The 19424-nt window shown below is 40.5% G+C and overlaps 1 long non-coding RNA gene across 1 annotated transcript in view; it reads right to left on the bottom strand.

Moving 5' to 3' along the window:
* LOC308404652 overlaps positions 1-19424 on the bottom strand; it is a 28755-nt gene that overhangs the window by 8528 nt on the left and 803 nt on the right. The gene's annotated exons all lie outside the window — the stretch shown is intronic.

Here is a 19424-nt window from a genome sequence, read left to right as displayed (position 1 = left end):
TAATAAATGAATAAATCTTCTAAAGCAAGTTCATTTTTGAAACCCAAGAATGCTATTGTGCAATAAAGACAACATTTTGTGTAACTGCTCAGTGTGTTTTCCTGCTTGTTTTCCACATTTTTGAAATATCTTAACTGTGCCATTTTCATTCCAACTTTATTTCACTTTCCACTGAGGATCTACGTTACAGAATCACTACAGCTTTCTAGGATCCTCCTGCTGCTGTGTGTGCTTTAGGCATGTGTCACAACAGTGGTTACTTTGTTAATTATTTAGTCCATTATTTCATACACAGAGGAGATGGTTCAGGGACAAACCATTAATCACAATTTACCTCTTCCACTGAGATGGGTGAGCTGTCACACACAGAGTTAAATTATCTACATACAGTAGAGATCCTCAGGTTTAGTAGCCCTGACCTCTGCAGAACTGTCAGACTTCTCTTATTTACTTTGCTTTTAGTAAGTCTAAATCATTTCCTGAACAAATGTTTACGTTTACTATATTTTCTGTTTAAATTCAGTAGTAGGAAACATTAGTCTTCTAGTATGAACCTTCCAGATCTCTCAGGTCATCTGGATCCGGTCTTTTATCAGTTCCCAGAGTCAGAACCAGACACGGAGAAGCTGCATTCAGCTTTTATGCTCCTTATATCTGGAACAAACTCCCAGAAAGCCTCAGATCAGCTGAAACACTCAGTTTATTTAAATCCAGGTTGAAGACTCACCTATTCTCAGCTGCATTTGAATAAAGCACCAAATCCACACTTTTAAGATTAAATTTCAAAACTTATATTTTAACTACTGATTTTATCTACTGTTTTTTTATCAATTTTAAATCATGCTTTTTATTGTTTTTGTGCGTTGAAGATCTCGCGGACTGGGGCCTCTGCTAGACGTTCCCAGCACACCCTCACTACGCCTTTAGGTGCACCAGGTCTGTCCAGCGTTCTCCCCCGCCACCTGATCCAACTCACCACCAGGTGGTGATCAGTTGACAGCTCAGCCCCTCTCTTTACCCGAGTGTCCAGAACATATGGTCGCAGGTCTGGTGATACGATTACAAAATCGATCATCGACCTACGGCCTAGAGCGTCCTGGTGCCACGTGCACTTATGGACACTCTTATGTTCGAACAGGGTGTTCGTTATGGCCAAACTGTGATTAGCACAGAAGTCCAATAACAAAGCACCGCTCGGGTTCAGATCAGGGAGGCCGTTCCTCCCAATCACGCCCCTCCAGGTCTCGCTGTCGTTACCCACGTGAGCATTGAAGTCTCCCAGCAGGACAACAGAGTCTCCAGGTGGAGCACCTTCCAGGACTAACTCCAACCTCACGCACTAACTCAGGCTCCTTCCCCACCAGAGAGGTGACATTCCATGTCCCTATTGCCAGTCTTGGCAGCCGGGGGTCAGTCCGCCAGGGCCTCTGCTCCTGGCCGCCACCCGGCACACAATGCACCCGACCCCTATGGCGCCTCCTGCGGGTGGTGGGCCTGCGGGAACCATGGCCTCCAAATCTGAGGCCATGGTTCTCAGCCGGAAAAGGGTGGAGTGCCCACTCCAGGTCGGGGATGAGTTCCTGCCCCAAGTGGAGGAGTTCAAGTATCTCGGGGTCTTGTTTGCGAGTGATGGGAGAAGGGAGCCGGAGATCGACAGACGGATTGGGGCTGCAGCTGCAGTAATGCAGATGCTGCACCGGTCCATCGTGGTGAAGAGGGAGCTGAGTGTAAAAGCGAAGCTCTCAATTTACCGGTCGATCTACGTCCCTACCCTCACCTATGGCCACGAGCTGTGGGTAGTAGTGATGGGATTTCCGGCTCTTTTTAGAGATCCGGCTCTTTCGGTTCGGCTCACTAAAAAGAGCCGGCTCTTTCGGCTCCGAACCGGCTCTTCAGGTTGTTTTGTTGCTTTAATTAATTTATTATTAACAATAATATAAAATTATGCACAAAAGGAATTACTAACGTAAAAACAAGTGGTTTTATTTATATATGTTTATATATAAATATATGCGGTGGCCCCTAGAGACAAAACACGTACAAACTCCAAAACACATTTCTAGCATGAACTGAACTTCCAAAGCAGAGCTACTAGATCACTTAAATTACACAATTGAAAGCATGCGTGTATTGTTTGTATATTTATACACAGGCACTCATATATATATTCAAATAATTTAAAAAAAAGTTCATTTACCTGTTACTACCACACACCAAATCCGGTCGTTGGTACTTGCTGGCTTGTGTAGCCACAAGATAACAAAGGCTCAACACTGCGCCCAGCATCCTGGAGCACTTCTGTTGTCTTTTGTACGTGTTTTGAGTTTTTATGTGCTTCTGAGTTTTTATATGCTTCTGAGTTTTTACGTGCTTCGGAGTTTGTACGTGTTTTTGGAGTTTTTACGTGTTTTGGAGTTTGTACGTGTTTTGGAGTTTGTACATGCTTCAGAGTTCGTACGTGATTTGAAGTTTGTATGTGCTTTGTCTCTAGGGGCCACCGTAAATATACTTTTATTTATTCACTCCACATAAAATGTAATAAATAAATCATATAATACAAAAATCAACTATTCACATTTCAAGTTTTAACTATTTAAATTTTCAGCTTTTTCCTTTCACAAATTTAAAGTGAAAAGAACACAAAACACTGCAAACCACAACACAATTAAATATAAATTATAATATGAAAACTAAAAGAACATGCATATTCTCTGTCATATGGACCTGCATGAATAAACTTTCTCAATCCTTTATCATCTGCAACCGAAAATAGTTGTGGATGATTACTATACCTTTCTAATGTTGTTGTCCCTGCCTCTCTTTCTCTCTCTCTGGCTCTGTTCCTGTGCTACTGAGTGTAACTACCGCCCCTCCCCCCTCTGCCCAGCGTAAAGCACAAGGCTCGCGTGCAGAGTGAAGCGGAAAAAAAGTGCGAGAGAGAGGCTGAGAGAAAGAAAAAAAAAAAAACCCCACGTGACGGCTCGCGATAAGGAGTCGGCTCGCGTCGTTCACGTCAAAGAGCCGGCTCTAAGAGCCATTTCGTTCGCGAACGACCCATCACTAGTGGGTAGTGACCGAAAGAACGAGATCGCGGATACAAGCGGCAGAAATTAGCTTCCTCCGAAGGGTGGCTGGCCTCTCCCTTAGAGATAGGGTGAGAAGTTCGGCCATCCGGGAGGGGCTCAGAGTAGAGCCGCTGCTGCTCCACATCGAAAGGAGCCAGCTGAGGTGGTTCGGGCATCTGACAAGGATGCCCCCTGGGCGCCTCCTGGGTGAGGTGTCCAGGCATGTCCCACCGGGAGGAGGCCCCGGGGCAGACCCAGGACACGCTGGAGAGATTATATCTCTCGGCTGGCCTGGGAACGCCTTGGCATTCCCCCGGATAAGCTGGAGGAGGTGGCTGGGGAGAGGGAGGTCTGGGCCTCTTTGCTTAGGCTGCTGCCCCCGCGACCCGGCCTCGGATAAAGCGGATGAAGATGGATGGATGGATGGATATTGTTTTTGTTTTTTAATGTCTCTATAAAGCACTTTGAATCACCTTGTTGTTGAATTGTGCTATATAAATAAACTTGCCTTGCCTTGCCTATTTGTGAGCATTTGCAATAGTGATTAATACAACAGTATGGATAGATGTTTAGATATTCTGACCTCTCAAATATTTAATTCTATTTTATCTTAACACTTTTTTCTGTAGCTGTTTAACATAATTTCAAATATTGAGGCCTATAATACACTCTCGCTCCTAAACCCTGTATTAGAAATCCAATCTATTCTCCACTAAGAACGACCCCCATTGGGGAGTTGACGAACGACATGGTACACTGCATTATACTCTGTGATTAGGTTAGACTGCAGACTACGGGAGGCAGTTAATTTTCAGCAGAGCTCCAGCATCATCTACCTCAGCTGCATATTTATTTGAATAAGCCAGGACCACTGAGCAGCACGCAATACACTAGCGACAGAGGTGTGATAATGAAAGTAAAACAGTGGTTGATAATTCTTGCGAATTGCTCCTGATCCCACCGGTGCCTACTCCACTAAAGCTCCCCACTAACTCGCTCATCAAGGCTAATGTAATGTACCAAGCAAAGAAGAACACAATCTGTCTCAGGACTGTTGGCACAGTTTTCTGCAGTATGAGTAAATATCACTTGAAACTGGTGAGGTTTGAGGCGCAGCTGCTCTGTTGACAGCACGGTTACAACAAGAGAGGTGCAATGTTCCACCTCTGTGTTACCAGATGTTGGAAAGCAAAGAAGTACAGTAGTTATTTAAAGCCCCATTAAGTCTCCACTCAGACTATGTGCGTGTTTTTAGATCATCTTTTTTTTCTTTTAGAATTCACGGTGGGTGTCTAATGATTTCATCGCAAAAACATCCTTTTTCAAATGTGTGAGGAAAGTGAGTAAAAAGGTAAAAAGTCTTGCAAGGGCATTGGAAAGGTATTGATTTGACGCAATTAACACAATTTCTAGCAAAGCGTGGTTAAACATCAGCACAGCATTATATTTAGCAACCAAAATGTCACATTTGAATATTCCAGCGCACAGATGGGTCAGCTCGAGAGGGGAGAAAGTACTTTACATTTTTCATATGTTACATGTCAACAGAAGTGCCTGACAATGGTGGGAAACTCAGATTGCATATCTTAAGCATTAATCAAAGCGAAAATAACATTTCTGTCTGCATAAACACCCCCATCAGTACATTTTATGGTCATTTAATCTGATGGGTTTGTGCTAGTAGCACACTTTACTGCATTTCTCTTGTGCCACTGTGATCTAAGACTTGTAACTGTGAATTGCAAACAAAACTCCAGTTATTCAGGCGTTTCTTTTAGCTTTTAATGTGTCTATGTTCGTCCAGTTTATATTAAATGGTGTTGTTGAGTTAAAACATCTAAACATACTGATTTCTTTGAAAAACAAATGGAATTTATGTGATTTTTTTTTTTTTTTTGTGATATGCTGTAGACTGATTTTTGGTGAGTATAGTCAGATTTTCTGTATTGTTTGCACTTTTTTCTGTTCATGCATGGCATCATTGGTTTTGCCAGTAGACAGCACTGCAAACAAAGTCTGTTTGCTGATACCTCTTTTTTTTTTCTTCTGTACCCCAGCTATTTTAAACTAAGAGGCTTTCTTGGACTATTTTGTGTAATACCAAGTACAAAGAACTTTTGTTGCAAATTGTTGAAACTAAGTGCCCGAATGTAAAAGAAAAAATACCCAACAAAGCTAAAGCAAAGTGCTGAATTTAGGTTGCCTCTCTCAGTTTCTAGGAGTAACACTATTAGTTTCCTGCTACCTTAGAAAAGTGATGTTGCCAGTCTGACAGCAATTATCAGACACGCTGGTGTTGCATCTGAAAGTTGCACTGGCTCAGCACCCAGGGGTGTCTAAGTTGGAGAGTCACATATTTTCAGGTTTCAGATTTTACACAAGTTGTGTCAAATAAAAGTAAGCACAGTAATTGAGAAGACTGAGAGTGATTACCATACGCCGGTAAGACACTTGTTCATTCTTAATGTTTTTATCAATAACCGGTCATCGTAATAGCCTTGGTAAAATGGTTTCACTTTACATCTGTGGATCACTGTGTGTGTGGTTGTGTGTGTGTGTGTGCCGTGAGTGAGAGGTGTGGACACTGGGAATGAAAAGGATCCGGTTTGATAATGGGTTGAGAATGACACCTCGACTCCCCAGAGAGTCTGTCAAAATAGCCGTTTTATACTCGGACCTGCACACGCATTCATGCACGCACACACACTGAGAGAGACACGGCGTCCCTTGCTCAGTGCCAATATATTGAGCACTGGAAGGAAGTCATTAAAACGGCAATCAGTGTTTCTTAATTACTAGGCATTGCACAGCGATATTTGGTCTGTGGGGGCCAAGGGACAATTCTTAAACGTTCAGCTCTATTTCAGTCAATTATGAGGGCCGAGTGTTAAAGACCGGCTCCTCCATTTCCATTCTGTTCAAAAACAGACTTAATGAAATTGCCTGGCTATCTGAAAGCCTTGGCCTTGTTAAGTTAGGTTCCAATGTTGATTGTATTTTAACTTTAATTTGTGCGAAAGGCTTGCTTTAATTTTCTCCCACAAAATTGGCATCAACTATAGTTTGCGTTCTAAACAGGTCTGAGGTACTCTGGGCCAGCTTTGAAATGAGCTAAGTGTGAATGTTTAAGTTTCATATGGTAAATATAGTCTTCCTTAATACATGAAACAAGAATTGCATTCTTGCAGGGGAAGAGGAATAAGTCTAGCGTTCACTTGCAATTCAATGAGCCTGTTTGATTGATTATAGCCTGAGGGATAGCTGGATAATTACCAGACATGTTTTAAATACGGAGATTGTTCAGTGTTGCCTCTGTCTATGTTGCCTTATTTACATCTATTAAAAACCTGGGGGTTTGGGTTTTTTTTTTTTTTTTTTTTTGCTTTTTTATAGTGGCCACAAAGAAAAATGTGATTTCACAGAGACAGCACGTGCTGACAGTCAAGGACATGTAGGCAGACTTTGTCCACGTCTCTATATCACATCCGGCCACTTGGTCTGCATCAACAGGCTCGGTAGGAAGTGTGCCCATCCACACAGTACTTACATTCTGATTAGTGGTGGCAGTTTCCGGGAGTGCCAGAGAAGACAGCTTGGAGGGTTTGTTTGGAATAAATGCTCCTCTCCAGGACCAGAGGTTAAAAACCAATCCAGAGAGCCACAAATATTCTCAGAGTGAGTTTGATCTTCATTGACAGAAGAGATTTAGATCATTGCCTCAAGTCTCAAGTGCATGGGAAACAAGGATGACCTCACTGGTATAAGAATCCACATTTTAATTGTCAGTGAGGCAGGCAAATCATAGCAGTTATTTGTCTTTACCTTTATTTCAAGCCAGACACGTTACAGCTGTCACTTGGTATCCATTATAATCAATATTTTTAATAAATAGTTTTCATCAAATACTACATTACGTAGGGTTATTTTTGTTAATTTAAGACTTCTCTGTTCATTTGACACCTAGTGTTTTCACACACTCTTTAAACTCATTATTTTCTATTTATATTATTTTATTTTTCTCAATCTTAACAGCTTGGTCCACAAGATATCATGATAATAAGGCAGATTCAAAGCAGTCCAAAACTCCAATGATGCTGAAATTTACATGGATCAGTAAAAGTAACAGTCAAAAATTTTGAAGGTCATACACAGGAGATACAAGAAACAGCTAGAATGCTAAACAAAAAGTACAAAGGCACAAATGGAAGCAGTGGAGTAAAGGTACCCGTTGAGTAATTGGATAATTGAACACAGGCTTTGCTCAAAACTGACAAGAAACAAAGGATGAAGTAGAACTAATGGCAGTAAAAGATGGTGAGCAATTTCAAAACTCACATCCCCGTTCCCCACCGCCACATGAACATCCCTCGGGTTGAAGAGCATTGGGTTACAGCACCATAGCTAAAGTGTAAACATTTGATATATTGAGGCAAAACATCACAGTTTTAGAGAAAAGCTTGACCTAAGGAGACCTCAAAAAAGCTTTGAACCTCTCAGTTCAGCTCTTAGTTTCAGCTTTGCCGCCTGTTGTATTTTGAGTGGTATTGCTAGAAGTACCCCATGTCTCAGCTTGTTTACTCTTTTTAGTTGCCTTGGATTAGACTGAGCACCAGCCAGTCACTGTCTGTTCCCGGCATGAGGCCGTTTTCACAAAAAAGAAGAAGAAAAAAACAGTATCTCAGCATCTGGACTCCTCTGGGGATGAATACATGAATGTCCAAATACCCCGGTCAAAAAATGCTGGAAGTCAGCTCTGTTTTTTTGCACATTAGGCAAGGTCAAGGTGTACCCTCACGGGGCAGAATGAATCCTGAAATTCAACAATAGCACTAATAAGGCTGGAGATGACCCAAGGAGAATGGGGGCTGTTGAAAAAAACTAATAAATGCCTATCAAGAAGTTGCTGAATTATTTATCATCCCTGCTCTGCCGTCAATTTGTTTCTGCCATTTGGTTTTGCTGTAAATAAAATCTGTTTGAGTCAGAAATGGAATTCGGATGAATAGCCCACTATATAAGAAGAGAGGAATTAGGGCTTTCTTTTGTTTGACTAAGAGTTTTGTGCAACATTACCAAAGCCCCTTGGCAAACAGAGTCATCTCCCAATGAGCAATTGGCAAACAGCATAGGCTTTGCGAGATTTAATTACGTCTAATTGTGTCTGTTTCAGTGAGGTCCCATCAATCAGTCTGAGCTATTTTCTGTTCTTTTGCATTTTTAAATAGACAGAATTCAGATTCTTTGATAATGATGAGTGGATGGGGGGGAGAGAATTGTTGCTTATATAAGATGTTACAGCTTATACTCCGCACATCAAGGCAGTCCTAGCTTTGGGTGAATGTGCCATTGATGTTGTTGTGTTTGATCACTAACTTCCATCTCTAGGATTTGGTATGATGCAACAACCAAGAAAGCACAACGCTGCAGCATATGGCTTTAAAGAGTGGCATGATAGCAAAAGCAAACATAGCGGCATCTGCCGCCGCACTGTTATCTGCAAACCTGTCTCACGGCCTCTGCTGTCCTCACATCTCTGTGTCATCTGTGTCCACCCATGAATGATGTTCCCTTGCACTCAGCTCCCCCAGCCCACCCTCACCGTAAGATTAGTTCCACCTCCTCTCACCCCCTGAAGTGTTCTTCTTAAGGGCTTAGGCTGCTTTATCTCCTCTCTGTTTATATTTACCTGGATATATTTGTGAGAACGTGGGGTGTGCTGACCTGTCAGCATTTGTTATTAAATCCTGCAGCTGCTCATTTCAAGAATATCCAGCATATTGTCATTCTTGATGACGGATCAACAACAAATGGTCGCTAAAGTGGCACTAATAAATTGAAAATCCGTTGCAAGTAGGACTTTTATTCTACATGATTTTCCAGTGTTGCAGAGGCTGAATGTAGTAATTTTAACAGAGACCTGAAGCTTGGTGAGAAAAAAATATTCTGTATCATGGTGTGGCACAAAAGTAACACACCAGGTTCGAGTCATCTTACATGTTAATACTTTGCATTTTCTGTTTTGTTTTTCACATAATATTTTAAGGCATGTCTCTGCTTACTGTTTGTTAATATTTGTGCAGAGGTGAACACTAACCTTGACATTAACTTAAACCTCTAACCTCAGCCTATTTTAACCATAACTATTTTCCAGGATGACTCATCTAGATATTTTCAAGTAAACACAACATGTTATGCAGGGGTATCTGAGCAAGATAACAATCCACGATGACAAACACAGCATCTACAGTGGGGCAAAAAAGTATTTAGTCAGCCACCGATTGTGCAAGTTCCCCCACTTAAAATGATGACAGAGGTCAGTAATTTGCACCAGAGGTACACTTCAACTGTGAGAGACAGAATGTGAAAAAAAAAAATCCATGAATCCACATGGTAGGATTTGTAAAGAATTTATTCGTAAATTAGGGTGGAAAATAAGTATTTGGTCACCTCAAACAAGGAAAATCTCTGGCTCTCACAGACCTGTAACGTCTTTTGTAAGAAGCTTTTCTGTCCCCCACTCGTTACCTGTATGAATGGCACCTGTTTGAACTCATCATCTGTATAAAAGACACCTGTCCACAGCCTCAAACAGTCAGACTCCAAACTCCGGCATGGCCAAGACCAAAGAGCTTTCGAAGGACACCAGGAAAAGTATTGTAGACCTGCACCAGACTGGGAAGAGTGAATCTACAATAGGCAAGCAGCTTGGTGTGAAAAAATCAACTGTGGGAGCAATCATCAGAAAATGGAAGACATACAACACCACTGATAATCTCCCACGATCTGGGGCTCCACGCAAGATCTCATCCTGTGGGGTCAAAATGATCATGAGAACGGTGAGCAAAGATCCCAGAACCACACGGGGGGACCTGGTGAATGACCTGCAGAGAGCTGGGACCAAAGTAACAAAGGTCACCATCAGTAACACACTACAACGGCAGGGAATCAAATCCCGCAGTGCCAGACGTGTCCCGCTGCTGAAGCCAGTGCATGTCCAGGCCCGTCTGAAGTTTGCCAGAGAGCACATGGATGATACAGCAGAGGATTGGGAGAATGTCATGTGGTCAGATGAAACCAAAGTAGAACTTTTTGGTATAAACTCAACTCGTCGTGTTTGGAGGAAGAAGAATACTGAGTTGCATCCCAAGAACACCATACCTACTGTGAAGCATGGGGGTGGAAACATCATGCTATGGGGCTGTTTTTCTGCCAAGGGAAAAGGACAGAATGAATGGGGCCATGTATCATGAGATTTTGAGCCAGAACCTCCTTCCATCAGTGAGAACTTTGAAGATGAAACGAGGCTGGGTCTTTCAACATGACAATGATCCAAAACACACCGCCCGGGCAACAAAGGAGTGGCTCCGTAAGAAGCATTTGAAAGTCCTGGAGTGGCCTAGCCAGTCTCCAGACCTCAACCCCATAGAAAATCTGTGGCGGGAGTTGAAAGTCCGTGTTGCTCGGCGACAGCCCCAAAACATCACTGCTCTCGAGAAGATCTGCATGGAGGAATGGGCCAAAATACCAGCTACTGTGTGTGCAAACCTGGTAAAGACCTATAGTAAACGTTTGACCTCTGTTATTGCCAACAAAGGTTTTGTTACAAAGTATTGAGTTGTATTTTTGTTATTGACCAAATACTTATTTTCCACCCTGATTTACGAATAAATTCTTTACAAATCCTACCATGTGGATTCATGGATTTTTTTTTCACATTCTGTCTCTCACAGTTGAAGTGTACCTCTGGTGCAAATTACTGACCTCTATCATCATTTTAGGTGGGGGAACTTGCACAATCGGTGGCTGACTAAATACTTTTTTGCCCCTCTGTAAATGTTCATACCACTAGCAATAAAGCTTAACTTATGAATGAGAGAGGGCCGATGATACAACAGATGATATATAAAAGATAGAATTAGCCACTGTGTCTGAAAAGTGAAGTAAATGATAAGCAGGCTATGATTCCTTTGGTTTGCAAAGTAACTCAGACAACTTCTCACTCAAATTTATTACCTCAGTAAACACTTTCTTCATGGGTTCATGGTCTCCAATGCTAGTTTCAGTATTTAATGTAAACCAGGATGCTGCAGCAAATGTTATAATAATGTATGGAACCTTTGTAAAACTAGAAAAAGTGAAGGTATTAGCCAAGTCAGTGAGATTCAATCTCTGAATTTATGGGATCGCTTTGGCATCAATTATGAAATGTTTGGGGATTCTTTTGTAAAGAATCAGACTCGTGTTAGTCTGTCAGTGGAAGTCTCAGCTAGCTGTAAGAGATTTTCTTGTTTTGTTTTACACCCTGCGAGCATTTTTCACTTTATTACGTCCTCGCTATGAACCAGCAAGCAATTACAGACATGCAGGCAGCTCATCCCCCTGCCAACCCCCGTGTAACTATACTCAAGAGTGCGTATGTAAATTCACTTGTCATTTCTTCTCTTTTTCACAGCCTCTAAACAAAATGTGCTTTTCCACAGACTAGTTTCAACTTCAATCTTCTGCATAACAAATGTTCTTCCATCACATGTCTGCATGTGTTGTGTGGAAGCGGCATCTCAGATGTACTACTGTTATTGCTGTAGCTACACTACTTGTCATTGGACCCCTGAGCAGCTCCCGCGGTCTAACGATACTAGCATACTTATCCTGTCATAATTCCAGTTACTGACTTTAGAAAACAAAGCAGCGGAGAATAGTTCCTAAGACAACTCGTGCAGCCATTACTTTCATGTTTCGTGTGTAGGGGGGGAAATGATCTGCTACGGAAACTGATGGCCAGCGTGATATTTCAAAAGGTTACGCTGCATCTTGCTCAGCAATTGTTTTCCACAGATTTATATTTGTTTAAAGGGGGGTTGTGGTTGTCAGCGATAACAAATGCACTGACAAATAACTGGGCAGCGTGCCATTTGGAATTCATTTACCCAGACAAGGTAGAGATAAAGGCACCACCCTGACTGTCTGCAAGCGACACTTCGTAAATCAGAGAACAGCGTAGATGAATTACACTAGTGAGAAAGTCTCTCTACTGAAGGACAACAGCAGTGTGTCTATTTACAAGCAGCTGGCCTACAGCATAGGTCAGCTCTCACTCCTTCTCTCTTTGCCCTTTTGAAAATGGTACACCAGGCCACAATGCAAAGAGTAATGAAAGACAGAACACAAGTTCAGAGTGTCATTTGAGCTGTTTCAAAGCCGTGAACCTGAGACAGTATTTCAGTGGCTGCATCCGAACGCTCCCTATCTTGTGATCAATCAGTCAGAACTATTAAATAAAAAGGTAATAAAGTATCAAAGAGTCGTTTTACCTTATATGTCTTAGTGATTAATAAATTATTAAGATTAAAGTAATTATTGTGATTTGTTTTACATCAGTGACATGAATATATATGTATGACTAAGCAGTAGTTGGCTTTTTTGCCTTACATTTTGCCACTTTGCATGTAGTTTAAACAAATCTGATTTTAAAAGCTAAATGAGCATATATTAAGTGGAATAAGTGTCTTTTTTGTACAGAGTAGATGATGTGTACACCTTAAATAGATTGTTTTAGCATTTCCACATATGTTTGTGTATTTTTAGTCTTTGTTTTAGTCTGATCAGTGTAGATTTCATACATTTTCCATAATAGAAGTTACTATTAAACACTGATCACTGTCTTGACATTGATTAGTTCAAGCTTTTAATAAATATAAGCTAAAATATACCCTAAAATGACACTATAACTGATAATATACATGAATTATCATTGTCTTTCTTCAGCTCCACTGGTACATAATATATCAGTTAATGATAATAATAATAATGGATTGGATTTGTATAGCGCTTTTCAAGGCACCCAAAGCGCTTTACAATACCACTATTCATTCACTCTCACATTCATACACTGGTGGAGGCAGCTACAGTTGTGGCCACAGCTGCCCTGGGGCAGACTGACAGAAGCGAGGCTGCCATATCGCGCCAACACCAGTTGGCCAGAGGTTAAAAAAATAAAGAATGAAAAATAAAACACTGAAGGAGGGACAGAAAGACACGATGGATTCATATCTTTCCCCACTTTGTGCCTGTATTATGCATTCAGTCCAATATTTAACCATGCCACAAAAAGCTCAAATGTGCTGAGATATGCAAAAACTCCTACACGGCTTTTAATATTTCTGACATGATTTATTTCAAAAGAAATGTTCAGAGGAGACATAAGAAATAAAATGCTATTTTTATGCAAAATGGTTACAGTGCTGCTGTTGTGGAGATCTTCTTATCTTTTATCATTTTGGCACCACTTTGTAGTCACTGCACATTATTAGTAAACAGAACATGTAGTAATGTATTATTCAAAGTAACCATACCATCGCCATTTACAGAAGCTGATTCGGTTTGACACAGAAGAGCAAATGGTTACACAGCTTCTCAATACATGATTTTAAAGTCAGTGTCAAATTACTTAGTCTTGCAATGTTTCCTGGCCCTTTTTCTGTATTTCATAATTGCTGACAAGTTCCACATCATGTTTTATATTAAAACTAGCAAAGGAGTGAAATCAGATTTTCTCCAATAAATGGATCGATTGAGGGTCAGCAGGAAGTTGGCAGAGACTGTCGACTGGAAAGCCATGCATACTTCACTGGACAGCGGGGTTAGTGCTGTTTTCACCCTGTGAAATATATGCTTGTTTATGTGTCATCATATGTTCCTGGAGACATCAGGAACTACCAAGAGAAGTGATCTTGACAGGCATTTATTACCTTTGCCACGGAGGTTTTGCTTTCAGTAGCGTTTGCGTGTGTGCGTGTCATTGGGACTGTAAACACAGTAGCTCAAAAAGTTTTGAAAGAATTCTGATAAAACTTTGTAAGATTATAGAGTGCAGTGATATAAACAATCCATTTAATTTTGGCATATGTCCAACGAGGTTCTCAAGGTCAACTTAATAATTTATTGGTTTTAAAATGGACAAAAAATGTAAATTTAAAAACTATGATTCTTACAAGTGTGGTGTATATGTTGAAAATATACAGAGTACAGTATAAAGATTAAAAATTTTATTTGACCTCTGACCTCTCCTTTAAGGTCAATAGATTATTCTGAAGATCAAAGTGATAATAATGCCAGACAGAGCTATTTAAAACAGTGTTTCTTATTGCTATTGCTTCACTTTATTATGACTTTGTTATGTACATTGCAGTAGAAGGTTATAAAGATGTAAATATATCTGAATACAAAATAAACTTCTGAACATTTTTCACTTTACTATTAAGCATTTAAACAAATTTACTAAATAGTGAAATTATTGCTAATGTCTACTATATTAATAAATACATAATTGTTATACTCAAAATGAATGTTTTTCATTTATTTTAATTCTGCAATGAATTAAGAAAGAAAACAAAATGAATATATACAAAATACAACACTATTCCCTCAAAAGTAAATACTCCCCAGACTGTGAGCTTCCTTGGTGGAGTTTGCTTGTTATATTTATGTCTGGATGTGGGCAGCAAGATACAGTTGTTAAACTACTGAGGCTTTGCAGACACATGTCTATTAATCATGTGACATAAACTTGTCCACCATTTTTAGACATATGAAAATCACAGTGACAGTTAGAAATCTGGTAAATAAGGTCCCAGTCACATAGACCAATAGATTAATCTGCAGCCATCCAGGAACCACCTGGGGAACAATGTGTATTCCCCAACCTGTCGTCAAAAGCAGTTCTCATAGTTAGAAAGGAAGTGACAGACTTGTCTACAATTACTGGCCAGCTACTCTGTACTGAATAAACTGAATATCCAAACCGTGACTTCAGAGTAAAACGTGCACATATTTTGAAGCATTTTAACTGCAATACTGACGCACATTTTTTCTTTGAAGGTAGCCCTTCTCCATTTCCAATTTTCTTTGCACTTTATAAACTTTTACTACCGCTCAGCCATGTAGTTAGCAAGTGTGCTATTTGCTAGAAGCCGAAGTAATCATCAGGCTTTTGGTGCATCACTGTCTTTACATCAGAGTTTACAGCGTGAGAAACAACAACCTCCAGGAACTAAGTAGTCAGGGAATACACATCTTAAAACAGCAATCAGTGGTTGTATCAGGTCTGATATGGTGGACAGCTCTTGAGCAATGTGCTCAAAATGTGCTGTGAAAAACCTCAGTACCAATATGAGCATGGGATCAAAATTAATGCTGACTTAAAATGAAAGTGGCTTTCTTTTTCTTGGCCTACATTTGCACGCCCTGCCCTCAGCCCCAGATGGTTTGGGCTTAGTCCTAGACTTCGTCAAGCCTTAGAAACCCACTTGAGGTGTGTACTACAAAGCAAGCTCAGCATATCCAAGCTTTCTTTGAATTAGCTTTGTCTTTGTTAACCCAGGCTTTCACTCTTTCTCTCTCTCTCTGACACACACACGCACACCCACACATACACATATAGTGCACAAAACTGCACCAACAATTACACTTACAAGCAAAATCATAAAACCTCGTGAATAACCTTATATTTAATTGTATATGTGCAGGAAATTAGGCCAACTGTAAGAAAAATGCCAGCTTTCCTTTCATGAGAAAAATAAAGTCCACATGAAAATAACAAAACCTTTAAGAATCAGGTCAGTCATGAAGTCAGTTTACAACAACAGTCTTTGAAGGTTACCCCGAGTATTTCATGTAGGCCAGGGAAAGTGGCTGGCTTTATTTCCTAAGCTGAGTGGCAGATACAGTACAACGCTTCATTGCACCCATAGCACTTGACTGTGGGTCCAAGCATGTGGCCTTGATTTAGGTGAATGAGCACATCCAATTTATATTCAGGCAATCACCAATCGCTCAGAGAGACACATGCACGCACACAATTGCATTGACTGTCTCTCTCGCCAGCAGTGCTCATTACCCAGCTCAGACAAAAGAAAGAAAGAAAAGCAGAGACAGAGAAAACCCCCAGACACAGAGGAAATCTACTCCCACAACAGGCTGTTCACTCTACGCCAACAGTCATAGAGTCAGTGATCCTGGAAGCAGCTGCATGGCACTCACTCACTTTGCTCCCTCTCCACACTGCCAGAAAGGTCCGTGACAGGCCTCCAGACTGCAGACCTCCTTGCCCCCTAGCCCCCTGCTCATGCAGCTTAAACCAGGAGCTGAGTGTTCATGCAAGGGACTTCAAAGAATCAGAATGAAGGTAATAAGAAGACAGCTGGCGTGCACAAAAAGGTAATGTAAGGACAAGCCAAAAAACAAAGACACTAACAGAGTAGAGTTACAGAATTGGAGGATAATCGTCATTTGAGTCAGGACTGTGTAGCTCCTTTTACAGTTCACATACAGCTTACAAATGAATAATAAGATGAGGAATGGTGCATACGCTTGATAAACGTGTTCTTTAATTTCTTGTTGTGTTAATGCAAAATTACAATGCATGTTTTAATGTGAAGAAATCTACTTTAGCCCAACTTTGAGTTGAATCAAGCTAATAGCTCTCTAACAGTCTCAGCAAAAACACTGTGAGAGCTGAATTTCATGATGTTGTACAGGTGTTCATTCCCATGTTGCTAGGCAGGTCCAGATGGTTAGCAGAGTCACATGGCATATATTGCAGATGTTGCAACAAAAAAAGGTGGCTGTGGTTCAATTTGGACAAGTGTAAATGCAGTGCAGGTGGCAGTTAACCAGAAGTAAGGAAGGTAGACATGGTGTCAGAACAGCTCTGATAGAAAGTCACAGAAAATAGAAGCCTTTGTTCTCCTGCAAGTCATCCCCGTAATTATTTTGGGGGTAAAATTTGATAGCGGCAGGATCAGAACCCATTTGTGTCCTTTCTATTTCACAAAACTCGAATTCCTGCCGCTCTCTCACAAGCTACACACTTCACTCACATGCACAGGATTATTACAGGCAGCTGTCAGTGTGGAGGATTATGTTAACAGCTTAATTATACTATTGCTTTCCAGGGTTGATAATAGTCATTATTGTGTGTATGTAATTGTAGTCAGTGATCAATTAAATCATCTATTATAATGTTAAACTGAATAACATTCAGTATTTGCAGGATATTAGGGCTGGGTGTGTTACAGTGATATCACATTACTTATAATAATGCAACACAATGCAGTATTTTACAGTTTTTTCCAGCAATTATGCAAATTAAGAAGAAATGAGGATGACGCGGGATGGATAGACAGGTGGGGAAGGAAAGATGGGCAGACATGACACGATGTTCAATGGAAGCTTCAGTTTGCCTGGGGCTCTTACCTAAGCATCAATCTGTGCTTGTCCACACTGACATACAAAAAAACACACGACAGCACAATGCCTGACAAGTGTGTAGTAAATGATAAATCACAGGCAAAGTTAACAACGTTTCAATCCGTGATATTATTTGCTCTGTGAGTAACAAATATGGAGTTATGGAGTAGAAACTGACACTTTTTTCCCCTAATGAGGCAAAAACAAGATTATGCTCCATTCATCCCATCTGAAAGGAAAGAGGACGATAACATCGTGTTACTACAGCCACAGAAAGGTTTAGTCACTTAATTTAAGCACTCAAGATGGAGACGGGCAGGGCATTTGTTGTTGACAGTCGAGATTAGAATCAGCCGCAACAGACAGTAGTCAATTTCAATAAGTGGACCTGGTTGCCTTAGCTGATTACTTTGATTTTTATTAGCTTTGACTGCTCTTATCAATAATCTAAAAATAAATTAGATTATATGAGGATACAAATAAAGGATAAAGGCAAATAACAGTAGACTGATTAAACTGAATAGGATAGATATGATTTTTAAAAGGCAGTCCAGACAGAGTGTCTTGTTCACCTGTGAAAACACTCCTATTAAAGTCATCATTTTGACATTAATCATTATTGTGGTTCTGGGTTTTCAGCCCAACATTTTGAGTTTGGCCTTTATCTTTTCTGTTTTTTAATTGTTTTTGGATTTTTGAGCTTGCATTCTTTTACACCTAGCAGACACTTCCTGTTTGTGACGATGTTACTCTCAGGTTTTCTTCATCTTGGTTTTGCCACCGTTTACAACCTAGTTTCTGTTCGTGGATATAGTTTTATTTATATTTGATTCCTCGAGTTTCAGTTTATCGTGTCTCCTCTGTGTTCCCTATGTCTTACTGTCTCCGTGTCTGTGTTACATGTTCTCTTGTTCTGGGTTTCCTGTTTTATTTTCGTAGTTATCTTGTCGCTTATGTTTCGTGTTCACCTTTACTTCCTTCCATGTCTCATTATCTGGACTATGTTCACTTGTGTTACCAATATGTTTCCATCTGTGCCTGATTGCCCTCTGTGTCTGAGTGTAGTTAAAGCCATAGTTTGCTTGTGTTCCTTGTTCCAGTATCTGTTGTCCTTTTCCACTGTTTTCCTCGTAATGTGTTGAAGGCTGCTTTGTATACTGTTTTAATTTTTCTATAGACTTCTGCATTCTGTGGATTTTGTACAAGCTATAATAAAGGGTTGGCTTTTATTTAATCTCAGAGTCAACCATCAGGCTCCAATCCTGCAACCCCGGACAATCATGATGTGAGTAAAAAAAATAGCAAACATGTGCAGAAAACGTATATCTTCTATGCCAATTGGCCACTGTAATTTTCCTCTTGTGACAGACATACTAAAGATGCCCTGACCCAAAGAGAGGCTCGGCAGGAGCAAATGACATTTCCTGTCAGCACTGCAACTCATGTGACAGTGTCAGTATAGGATGTCAACAGCATTACTATAGTCTCAGGGTACACTGATGACTGTCAGAGGAACTGCAAAATACTGTCAAGGGATTTCTCAATCTTCTTCAGCAGCGTTGTTACTTCGCACACCCAGATAACATTATAAAGATTTTTTTTTCACCCCACGCTGGAGCCTTCTGAAATGGAAGAGAGACTCATTTTGAAAATTCATGTGTGTTATTCTATTGGCCCTGGAAAGTTCATGCAGAGTTGTAGAAAAACTTTCCTTCAAAGCTTCAAAACCAGAGTGCTGAAACTCTAATCTGCATTGTCACATCGATGTACAGCCTGGAGCTGCTCCATTAACTATGATAACAGGGAGGAACAAACTCTTTTCTCTTGTTTCAGTCTCTGGCAGACAGCACTCACAGTTACCAATACAGGCTGAACTCTCTTAGGACAACAAGATGACATATTTCAAACCTCAATACAATGGTTCTCTTCTTTGTATTCCAACCACCTCTGAGGCTTTAATACTTTTTCTCTAGAATTTTGTTATTCCGAGAACAAAACTGAGATTTCCAAGGGGAAAAAAATCTGGTTAGTGCTTGAATTTTTTTCTCTTTGCATGATTTTCTAATGAGCATCATTCAAAGTAAACCTTCCTTCCCAGAGAGCCTCACTGGG

Source organism: Rhamphochromis sp. 'chilingali' (assembly GCF_963969265.1).
Source record: "Rhamphochromis sp. 'chilingali' genome assembly, chromosome: 10".
In the NCBI taxonomy this organism is placed as follows: Eukaryota; Metazoa; Chordata; class Actinopteri; order Cichliformes; family Cichlidae; genus Rhamphochromis; species Rhamphochromis sp. 'chilingali'.
The sequence above is the reverse complement of the archived record's forward strand: the minus strand, read 5'-3'. Positions and strand labels throughout refer to the sequence as shown.